The following is a 9,920-nucleotide window of genomic DNA, read 5'->3' as shown; positions in this document are numbered from 1 at the left end:
CGATGCGGCAGTCCTTTAGGAGCGCTTCAATGACGTCAGAAAAAAAGACACGCCCCCTGCGACTGAGAAGTTCCCGAGGAGCGCCGTGACGTAGGATGATGCGGTTGAACAGATATGTTGCAACGGCGTCGGCAGTACCGGCACGCAGCGCAGCGGTTTCGGCGTACCATGTCAGGTGGTCGACGGCTACGATAACCCACCTATTGCCAGCCGCACTACAGGGGAGGGTTCCGTAGAGATCGATTCCTAGCCGGTCAAAAGGTCGAATCGGGCACACCAAACGCTGCATCGGGCCAGACGCACGAGGGGGTGGTGGCTTGCGCCGTTGACAGTCCGTGCAAGAGCGAACATAACGACGAACGACGACGTACTATCGCGGTCACACTTAGTGGGAACACGGGAGCGCGTGGCGCGAGGTACTACTAGAGCTTCCTAACGGCGCCGCGCGGAAACAGCACGCATGCGCGTTGTGAGGGCCCGGAGAGTACAGAGTTCATCTCGCGCATCACGTCACTGTGCGGCAGCGCGTCGTCTGCTCAATGCGAGCTGCCGGCGCTAAACGAGCAGCAGACGTTGCCAGCCGCCGTGACCCGCATTTGCAGATACGCAGCAATTTGTTGCTGGAAATAAAAATCACATCGCGGTTCGTTCCTCAAATGTGCACCGCTATTCTGCCGCCTTGGCGTTCACAAGCAAGAATTGCCACCGCGAGCTGATGAATCTTTGATGCGTGACCACACTGGCTATGCGCGGCCACTGCCCGCATCGTCTGGGGTGGTATCATCTTTAAGAGAAATTTTGTCTTTGTGGGCGTAAATATGCCCGCAACGCCGGCCATGTTGAAATACGTTTTACGACAGGGATGTAGGGATCTGCGCATATATATCTTTTGTGGATGTTTCTACTTCATCAACAAACTGCCACCGCTTTCCGGAAATTCTTTGGGTTAAGAGACGCTATAAAATGCGCACACAATCGCGCCAGTGACGGAAGGGCCGTAGCATCTCAACATGCCAAGAGTTCCTGAAGAAGACAGGTGCCGGATCGGCGCATTGTCGAAGAGGGGCTACTGCCTGCGACCAATCAGGGAACTCCTGAGTAGGCCCCTGCATACGGTGAATAGGATTGTCCAAGCATACCGCTACGAAGGCCGAATCCGGGACGCACCTCGAGGCCACACTGCCTGGGGTTTGGCCCTGACGCCCGCCCATACGACCCCCTCGGTGCAGGAACACCTTCAGCAGACCGGCAACAAGCAGCTGGCATGGGTGCCAGAAAGAGCCGACCTCAGCATCATCGAGAATCTTTGGGATCACGTGAAAGTGGCGCTGAACTGGACCCCCATGCCTTCGGCCACTGAGGACGAGCTGTGGGCCGTAGTGCTCGCCGAATGGCAGCGGTTGGCAAGCGACACCTCACTTGTGACAGCGCTCTACGAATCGCTCCCGTCAGGAATGTCTGCTGTCGTGGAAGTCAACGGCGACATGACGCACTAGTAAGGGCGTCTCAACTGGTTCCTTATTATTTTTTACTGGCCCAAACCACCATCTTTTATTAGAAAAGCTTTAAATAAAGTGTTTCTCTCGGCCATTTACTTTACAGCACCTTTGTTACTTTTTAATTTGTTAATAATTTGCGCGCTCGCGTCAGCGATAAGCCCATCGCTGATACATTTTCGCCTTGAAAAGCATACAAAATGTATTTATCTTCAAACAAAGTTCGTAAAGTTATGGTTCTGCCTATTGCGGAGCTCGAGGGGACAATTGTTATCTGCAAAAAAAAAAAAAACTAGACATCTGCAGTTGTTTATTACTGCGGTTCACGGCCGCTGGCAACGCATGCTGCTCGTTTAGCGCCGGCAGCTCGCATGTAGCAGACGACGCGCTGCGGCCCGGTGACGCGATGCGCGTGATGAGCTCTGTACTCTCCGGACCCTCACAACGCGCATGCGTGCTGTTTCCGCGCGGCGCCGTTAGGAAGCTCTAGTAGTAGCTCGGGCCACGCGCTCCCGTGTTCCCACTAAGTGTGACCGCGATAGTACATACTACGCCAGTAATATCGCAGTCTAAGGCGTTCGTAGGTCTTTAGCACACCGGCGTGAGCACACTGAGGCTCACTGTGAAAATGGTCACACACTTCAGAGCGCAGATGGCGGGGAATGACGAGCAGCCATTTGCGCCTATTAGGGTGGTAGTTCCGACTGTAGAGCAAGTCATCACGAATAGCGAAGTGGGACGCTTAACGCCGAATTGCTCGAGGTACCGACGAGTTAGGTTCGAAATGTTGCTGCAAAGCGACATGATCCACGGATCTTTTCGCTGTTCAGATGGCATGGAACTCACGTCAACGAGCGATACAAAGCACTCAGAGGGGGTATTAGTCGTCTCGTCAGGCAACATCGAACACCGGGAGAGGGCGTCAGCGTCGTGGTGGTTGCGGCCACAGCGATACACCACGCGGATGTCAAAGTCCTGAAGGCGGAGTGCCCAACGTGCCAGTTGGCCAGAAGGGTCTCTCAGGGACGACAACTTACAAAGCGTATGATGGTCGGTGACCACGTCGAAAGGTCGGCCATACAGATAAGGACGAAACTTCGAGAGGGCCCACACAATTGCCAGGCATTCCCGATCAGTGACAGAGTAGTTCGACTCCGCAGGTGTGAGTGTGCGGCTCGCGTAGGCGACCACGTATTTTTGGAACCCGGCCTTCCTTTGAGCCAGAAAAGCACCCAGACCAACTCCACTCGCATCGGTGTGGATTTCAGTTGGGGCCGACGGGGCGAAATGGCGAAGAATTGGCGGGGACGTAAGGAGGCGACGTAGGGTTGTAAAGGCCTCGTCGCAAGCCTGATGACCATGCCAAAAGACCCGTCTTGTTGCCAAGAAGTTGTGTCAATGGCGCGATGAGGGAGGCGAAGTTACGCACAAAGCGGCGGAAATACGACATAGCCCGATGAAGCTACGAAGCTCTTTGATCGTGGTCGGCTTCGGGAATTCAGCCACGGCACGAAGCTTGTCCGTATCGGGAAGTACGCCATCTCTGGAAACGACGTGGCCAAGGATCGTTAGCTGGTGAGCAGCAAATCGGCACTTCTTTAGGTTTAGTTGAAGGGCTGCGTCCTTCATACAAGCTAAAACTTGCTTGAGCCGCCGTAGATGCGTGGAAAAGACGGGTGACAACACTACGACGTCGTCCAGGTAACACAGGCATATCTTCCATTTGAGGCCGCGACAAATTGTGTCCATTATCCGTTCGAATGTGGCGGGCGCGTTGCACAGGCCGAACGGCATGACGTTAAATTCATATAAACCGTCTGGAGTAACAAAGGCTGTTTTCGGACGATCCGCATCTGCCATCGGGACTTGCCAGTATCCGGAGCGCAGGTCAAGGGACGAAAAATATTCTGCTCCTTGAAGGCAATCTAGGGCATCGTCGATGCGTGGTAGCGGGTAAACATTTTTGCGAGTTATTTTGTTTAGGCGACGGTAGTAGAAACAAAAACGGATGGAGCCGTCCTTTTTCCGCTCGAGTACTACCGGCGACGGCCAGGGGCTGTTCCATTGTAGAATGATGCCACGCTGGAGAATGTCACCCACTTGTTCATCAATTATGCTCCTTACGGAAGCGGCAACGCAGTAAGGTCGCTGGTGTAAATGCCCGTGGGAGCTGGTGTCGATAGGGTGGCTGACCGTCGTGGTGCGACCAAGCGACGTCTGCGCACAGTCAAAGGATGAATGAAATTGACACAGCAGTTTTATCAGTTGGTCTCGTTGGGGCGGCGTAAGGTCGGCGTCGATGGCACGATCGAAAACTTGCGGGGATACCCGAGATGCAGTGGCAGGAGGTGGACAGAGTCCGGTCACCTCAACGTGCGGCAGGTCGTCTAAAGCGGCGATGAAAGCGGCGGACTCCACGGACTCGGCGCGTCCAAGGCACTCGCCGCGGAGCAAAGAGCGAGGACTAGCTCCAAGATTAGAAACGAACAGGGCGATTTGGCCATCGCGGATACTGAGCAAGGCGAAAGGAAGCAGCAGAGCAGACATCGGTGTTGGCATAACAAATGCGACGGCGTGAAAAGTGCATTGACGTCGGAAGGAAGATGGCAGATTAAGGGCACAGGGACGGTGGAGCATGAGGGGATAGTGGTGTCATCGGCGACAGAAACTTTCACGGAAAGTGGTGTTGGAGAAATTTCAGATTGTACATCAAGCGGCGAAAACAATTCAACTTCGGAAGGAAGGGCAATGAACTGAACAATGTACAGAACGTCTTGGATGAACACCCGGGCAGTTACGTGCCCGGTTGGTTACGTGCTGAAGCAGTACGTAAGGGTGGTCCAAAATGCGGCGTCATAACCTTTTTCAGTCGGCGGCAAAGCTCTAAGCGGATAACTGAAACGGCGGATCCAGTGTCGACAAGCGCATGAGTGGCGACTCCGTCTATTACGACGTCGACGACGTTGGTGAGTAAGAAGGTAGGTCCTGAACAGTTCGACGATGACGCAGCTCTTGCCTCCGGAACTGCGGCACCTAGTTTTCCGCTTCAGGAGGTAAGGGGCGCCGACGCATCGGCTAAATTGAACGGCGTCGCGGGGATGGGTGACGGTTGGTGGTGTCATGCGAGTTGGCGGGCGGAGACGTCTCGGCAAAACTGGTCGGAGCACGAGGCATCGGCTGCGGCGAGACATACGGCACGCTCCAAGAAGGCTGCCGTGCAGGCATCCCCCCGCGGCGGCAGTAACGCGCCACGTCACGTGTCCGGGAGTTAGGCAAACAAAGCAGATTGGGCGATTGTCCGGCGTGCGCCAAGCGGTGGCCGAAAATGACGGGTCAAGCCGTACGCGTGGCGGCCTCTGCAAGAGAGGCGGCACCGGCAGGTAGCTGGGATACGTTGGTCTTCCTGTGAGCTCAGTGGGCTGCTGCGGCGTGACCGGGACGATTGGTTGACTTGTGACGGCTTCGGCAAAGGGCCTGGAGATGGCATCGGCGTAGGTTAGAGGTCCGGCAACAGGTAGCGTTTGCACCAAGGTCACGTACGTGGGCGGAACAGCAGGTGGTGTGGGTTGCGCGATGCCGGCACCGATGAGCGAAGCGGTCACAGGTGCATGTTGGCGGGAGCATAATATAGTATTGGCCACCTGCTGCTGGACAGCACTTCTAAACGAAGGGGCAAGGGTGGCGTCAGACGTCGGTGTGAAGGGAACTAGGGAAAGCTGACGGGCAACTTCTTCCCGTAGGAACTGCTCAATGCGCGGAGACAGAGTGTTGTCGCTACCAGCAGTTAAACTCGACACATCCGGGCCAACAGATCGCCGTGCGAGAGCTCGCTGTCTCCTGAGCTCGTCATAACTCTGGAACAGGTTGGTGACGTCGGTGACCGTTTGGGGATTCTTCGCCAGCAGTATTTGGAAGGCGTCATCTGAAATGCCTTTGAGGATGTGCTTAATTGTGTCCTCGTCACTCATCGTGGCGCTCACCCTCCTGCACAAATACACAACTTTCTCGATGTAACTGAGGAAGTTCTCGCCGGGCTGCTGCGCTCGTTCTCGCAAGCGCTGCTCTGCGTGAAGCTTCCGCACTGAAATGCGACCGAAGTGCTCCGAAAACCTCGTTTTGAATTCCGACCACGTGGGGTATCGCTTTGCGTGGTTGCCATACCAAAGCTCGGCCGTGCCGGTAAGGTAAAATTCCACGTTGTTCCGCTTCACGTTGTCATCCCAGTTGCTGTGGGCGCTTACTCTGTCGTACGTGGTGAGCTAGTCTTCCACGTCCTGCTCGTCTGTGCCATTGAAGAATGGGGTATCCCGCTGACGAATGGAACCGGAACAGATGATGGTCGTCGAAGTAGGTGCAGGCGGGGGCTCAGTCTCGTGAGGAGGAGCCATGGCGCTGGGGAGCGTCCAGGAGCAGAGTTCCAGTGTATAGAGAAGTCAGGACGACAGCAACCCCCACCAATTCTAAGGGGATGATTGCTCAATGCAAGGTAGCTGACGAAAGGCCTTTAATGACCGTTATCCAAGATGGAGCGGGTTCACAGACGCGCGCCTGTCGTCTTCGTCGTCGGTGGTTTTCGTTTTGTTGTTACTGTCGATGCTGCTTTCGCGGCTGCGGAGTCTGGCGCACTATCGTTTTAAAGACGATAGTCTTTCTTGGGCTACTTAAACCCAGAAATTTTGGTCTGCCTGTATGTCTGTCTGTCTGTCTGTCCGTCTGTAACTCGATTCAGCCACCCGGCCAAAGTAAAATCAATATTGCACAATAGTCTTATATAGTCACAGCCAAATGTAAACGTCTAAGCCCGGTTTATATGTTCATACTTGTCAACTTTGTTGAAAAAGAACAAAACATTACGCTAATAGAAGACAGGAAATTAGTACACAAGGGATATTTACACTGTTCCTTTATCAAAAAATTATGTATGCTTGGTTTTTCGACAACAAATGATATTCTACATCTACTGCAGAAAACCACCGGCTCCTGGCGGCATATGAAAAATCACGCGGCAACAGCAACGAAAGGTTCCACTAGCTAGGTTCCACGTTCTGCTTGGAACGCACGTGGAGCACGGCCATGTGGTTCTATAAATATCGTAGTCGGCCGCCTCCATTCACGCGCGTCTCCGCCGGTCTGCAGCGCTGGCATCGAGGAACCCGGCCTGTAGCAGTGGAACGCGGTAAATTCAAATCGCCTTGCGCAAACCTTCAGTGTGCTTACCTTGGGATGAGCGCGACGGTACAGGAAAAGTATGAGAGGTGAGCGGGAAAGCAAAGTGGGGCATTTCCTTGCAAATGTCTACGAAGACTATCGTCTTTTGACGACATTTGCAACGAAAGGAGCAGATACGCGGCCAATTTTTTTCGTTCACTAGCACCTGTACCATTCATCTCCTTGATGCCAAGGTAGCATAAGAGGGTTTCCCACCAGTTACCCGCTCATGACAGGCTGTAGACGTTCGAGTCACGCCTCGGGGTTCCAAAAGAAGGTCCCTTCTCCCCATATAGTCTGAGTGGCGCTGGCTACCACCCTCAAGCGTCAGATACAGTTGTTGTAAATATAAATACCCCAGAAAGTGAAGGAGAATACAGTCGCCTAGATAGCCGAATTGGTAAGGCATTCGAGGTCTAATCGAAAGGCGTGGGTTCGGTCCCCACCCTGGGCGCGTGTTTTTCTTTCTTTCTTTCTTTCTACGTAAATTATAAAAATTAAAAAAATATATATAATTTCACTAACGGTCAAAAAATAGTCTAACCATTCCCCTATGCCTCCTTTGGCGTTGTAGACTGCCGGCATTTCTTCCTATATATATATATATATATATATATATATATATATATATATATATATATATATGTGTGTGTGTGTTTTCGTGTGTGTGTGCGTGTGTATTTCTGCAGATAACTATCAATGCAGTCATAGGGATGTTCTTTAGTTGCATTAACGAGGACAACACTATCGCCAATGTTTATGTATATAGCCTGCCGGTTGTTTTTACGGAATTTTGCGTGAACTTCTGCAGATCTTGTGTAGCTTGCATAGAAGGTGCAGCTTTTAATTACCGCCTCCTACATCCAGTCGATGCGTGCTGAAATAAAAATGTATGTTTTATAAGTACTTCCATGCGAATGCGAATGGGAGACTGCAGGGACCTTTGTCAGATTAAAATTTATATGATGTGTCTTCTACACGTACACCATCTAAAAGGGTGCTGCACGCTTCGCGCTGCTTTTGAGCTGAAAACGTTGCTTCGGGAGGAAATCTGAAAAGCGCAAATGTGTTTACGTCCGCAAAAAATAAGTTTCTGCAATGTGGTTGAGGGTCGGCAAGTGTTCAAAAATAACTTACATTTTCTCGAACTCCAGGGTACGCTGTTCTACTACCGCAGCGCTGGATGAAATGTGAAGTATGATTTGTGCCGGTGAAAAAAAAATAAATGTGAACGAGTCTGTCGTAGGTTTTCATGACCGCACCACGGTGTAGCGGCTGCCGGAGCTGTGATCAAAGGCCAACTTTAGCTGGCAGTCAAATTAAACACATGAGGCATCCGACGTGTGTCGGTTTGCTAATAGCATATGTTTCTTTCTGGTTTGTGCACGGGAATTTTCGGGGACGCTTTATCATAGCGGTTGAGTGGAGCTATCTGACAGAGTTAGAAAAAGTAGGGACTGTGCGCAACATACTGCCAGACCGACAGGTGCTATCGGGCTTCATCTGCAGTGTCACAGTGCTGTGCCAAAGCAAAAACAGGCGTCCTTAGGTCGTGCCGCCTTATAACGAGATGGAAATGCGGCGCTCCGTGTTTATGCGGAAGGGTTTGAGTTAAGGTAGGAACTACTAGCCTCACCAAAGCGATTCGGCAATTGGGAAAGGGAACTCAAACCTTGCGTTCAGTATTGATAAGAACACGGTTTTTTGGAAGCCGCACGGATAGCATCCCTCAAAACCTTCGCAACCACGCGTACGCACATGACTGACCGTCAGCTCTTTTACTACACTGTAAGCGTAAAAAGAGCATTACGTTACGTCACCTCGGCCAAATATCACAAGAGGTGCGTTTTAACAGTGGAGCTGTTGTAAGTCAAACAGTTTTGTCCGTCTGACGTAGGTCGTGCGTCACGCAGGAGCACAGAGCGAAATATACTGTGACGGAGGCGAAACGGCCCGCAGCGGCGAGCTCGGGTGAGCGGCCACATAATGTCTCAATGAAAAGGAACGCAACCTGACAATATTTCGTAGCCGAGACGGCGAGGAAGAGGGCAGCGACATCTGATCGACAAAATGATCGCGGCCAAAAATCATTCCGAGGATGCGCAGTGAAATGAAGATTGCCGCTGCCGCACAGTTTCTTCACCCGTGAGTGATGCCGCTAGTTTAACTTGAGCCAAGCGCTTGCGACTTTATCCGGCCGCCGTAGAAAGAGCTGTTTCCCCTCTTGCCTTGGCTTTAGTTCGGCAGCAGGGGCAGGAGAGGTTCCAAGACCCGCCAGTAGCCTCGCACACGGCCGGACTTGAGAAGCGGCGAGCGCGCACTTGCGACTACCGCTCCTCCAGCCCGGCCGTGCCTCGCAGAAACCAGTTACGACACCCACCGATAGAGGGCGCAGTGCTCTCGTAGGAGAAGCTTCCTTTCGCTACCGCTAGGCCAGAAAGAGGGGAACAAGTCTCCCGGCGCTGTCGTTCAGCGGCCAATATTTTTGCGCGAACCGCCGAATTTGCGCGGCGATGGCGCTGCCGTACTGCAGCGAGCGCCCGCAGACGTTGGAGCCGACACAGGAGAACCACAGCTACACTGTGCCAGCAGATTTTACATTAGGTGGTACTGGATTTAATTTTCAAGGTTCATTCCAAGTAGAAGCGTGCTGGCTATGCGGCAATCTTGTTCTGGCGAAACTTATGGTGTACGCACTGTGGAACGGGGTGACGAATTACACGGTTAAATATGTTCCGTACTGCAGGGGCGTATGGTTTCGAAAGTGGCCGGTGTGTAAACACGCGCATTCCTATGCACTGGAGCAGTAAGGGAGCAATGCACCCTCGCACATGAATATGCACAGCTGCGAACATGGTTTTAGCAGGAGTGTCGCAGACACGGACGTTTATTTGCACACTGGAACGAGAGAACACGCCAGGTGATTGAAGCATGCTGCAGTGTCAACTGAAGAAGTATCTAATTGAAGAGTAATAATTGTAACGACGAAGTAAAGCGAAGATATGTTTCGGCAACGTATTTTCAAAACTTAGAGCACCGCGCTGGCAATGAGCCAAAGATGTTTTGCTACTTCTGCTCTAGCTGTGCCTCAGAGATTGATCATGCCTAGCGTCATCTCGGACTTTAGAGTCAAACAGATAACGCATCACATCCTCCGCCTGTCCATTCAACGGCGCGGACTCAAAGTAGACGCTTGCTGTCTCATCCACGTCCTGC

Source organism: Haemaphysalis longicornis, unplaced genomic scaffold (assembly GCF_048455015.1).
Source record: "Haemaphysalis longicornis isolate Haplotype H1 unplaced genomic scaffold, Haemaphysalis longicornis Haplotype H1 scaffold_5, whole genome shotgun sequence".
Lineage (NCBI taxonomy): Eukaryota > Metazoa > Arthropoda > Arachnida > Ixodida > Ixodidae > Haemaphysalis > Haemaphysalis longicornis.
This window is presented reverse-complemented; position numbering follows the sequence as displayed.